The sequence below is a fragment of the Mesocricetus auratus genome, unplaced genomic scaffold, assembly GCF_017639785.1.
Source record: "Mesocricetus auratus isolate SY011 unplaced genomic scaffold, BCM_Maur_2.0 Super-Scaffold_100014, whole genome shotgun sequence".
Taxonomy (NCBI): domain Eukaryota; kingdom Metazoa; phylum Chordata; class Mammalia; order Rodentia; family Cricetidae; genus Mesocricetus; species Mesocricetus auratus.
Window position 1 is genome coordinate 40,971,316 of NW_024429197.1, and position 1,970 is coordinate 40,973,285.

The 1,970-nt window shown below is 52.0% G+C and overlaps 1 pseudogene; it reads left to right on the forward strand.

The window, feature by feature from the left end:
• The first annotated feature begins 512 nt into the window (after nt 1-512).
• LOC110341688 lies at nt 513-1,329 on the forward strand (annotated as a pseudogene).
• The last annotated feature ends 641 nt before the right edge of the window (nt 1,330-1,970 follow it).

A 1,970-nucleotide genomic window follows, 5' to 3' on the forward strand; every position in this document is an offset into this window, starting at 1 on the left:
CAGGAAGCATTTGGAAGAGCAGGACTGTATCATGCTGTGTGCAAGTATTAAATTCCCGCAAAACGAGATCATGAAAAAGGCTATATTTGTGCTTTTGATTTTATTGCCCTAGCTTCCTCTGTAGCTATAATTGCATAAGAGCTTCACTGAAATATTACAATTCTTGGTTAGAAATGGGAGGATCTCATCAGCAAGTGAGTACAGCAGCCTCTGAGCTCTCAGGTTCCCCTTAAATCAGACTCTGACTCTTGGACAGGCAGGGTCTACATTCTTGTTCACCGTGGAGACTCGGGACATGGAGCTTCAAGGCTGGAGGGATGACTCCAGGATTAAGAGTGCTTGCTGTTCTGGCTGAAGACTCAAGTTCACCTCCCAGCACCCACATCAAGTGTCTGCCTGTATCACCAACACCAGGGAATCTAATGCCTCTTCTGTAGTCTCAGGGCACTGACACACATATGCACACATACACATAAAAAGAGAAAACAAACCTTAATTTAAATCTTAGAGAGAGAGAGAGAGAGAGAGAGAGAGAGAGAGAGAGAGAAAGAGAGAGAGAGAATGAAACTTAGCCACCATTAACCCCTATGATCAAAGTCTCAAATGGGGAAAGTGAGGCAAGACAGAAAGACTGAGATAATTAAGACATGGGAAGGAAAAAGGTGCCTCTCACCCTGGGTTATGGCTTGTATTTCTTGCTAGCTGGGAGTCAAGAATTTTGACCCAGGAGAGGGAGCCCAAGAATGATGGTCAAGTCTCTGGTGTCCCAGCTGGAGGTGAGCAATGAAGAACAGGACTCCCCCCCCCCCACACACACACCATGAGCAGCTGGCCCAGACAGCGGCAGAGAACGAGGAAGGTGGGCACACTAGCAACTACCAGCCCCCAACCCAGAAGAGCATCCAGGAGATCCAGGACCTGGACAAGGATGAGAAATTCCTGAACAAGTACAAGTGGCCGTCTCTCCTCAACATCATTGTGACCCAACTAACCTCCAGGCCTTCTGGTACTGGATGGGACAGGTGATCTGAAGAGCTTCAAGAAAGTCCTTTGTACTGACAGAAGGGTGATCGCTTTCCTGGTGCACAGTGTGTCAGGCATGGCGTACTTCTAGCTCGCATACAGGATAGGCAGTAAGATTGACGAGACTGACTGTGTGGTCCAGGCTCTGGGCTAAGGAGCATGAGTTTCTGACACCCATGGAGGAGTCTCCCCCACCCCAAGGGCATGTTTGCTTGGGGCAGCTACAATATCAAGTCCCACTTCACAGATGATCACAAGACTGAGCACCCAGCGTGGGAGTGGAGTGTCACCACCAAAAAGGAATGAAGGGCTCCTAGCTGGGAGTTGGGCGGAATGACCAGCGTGTCCCTCCCTGAGCTACCCAGGCAGGCAGCTCTTCTGTTTGCCTCTGCTCCACCTCCTGTCCTCAGGCCCCTGAAATGCATCTTGCACCGCCCCCGTGGTCTCTAGCCTGTGCAGTGGAGGGGTTCCAGCCCAGGCCTCCAAACCACCCTGTCCCTCCAGGTTCCGCCTTTCCTTCCTCAGGTCCTGGCTGGACCCTGACTTCTAGGTGGTGGCGGACTACTGGGGGTTGCCCAGCCCACTTGTGTCTCTGCACCAGCGTGGGGCCAAGACTGGGCTATCATTCAGCACCATTACTCTCTGGCCGGGTCGTCACTGTCAGTCGCTGTCTAACCATGATGCCTTAACGTATGGAACATGTACTGGCAGCCGTCACTTACTCCTAATTCACCTGTCTGCATGAGCATGTCGTCTCCCCCCTCCTTGTCTGCCATCCCCCACTCTGGTGACCCAATCAGGGAGACCTGGGTTGTGCTGCTGTTGCTCACTGCAAGTTGGCCAGCTCTTCACCATGGCCAGGCTAGGGGTTACTCCAGTAGCTAGGGGAGAGTCAAATTGCCAAAACTCAGTGCTTCCAGCCCCATCTAGGGAGCAGGATGGGGTCC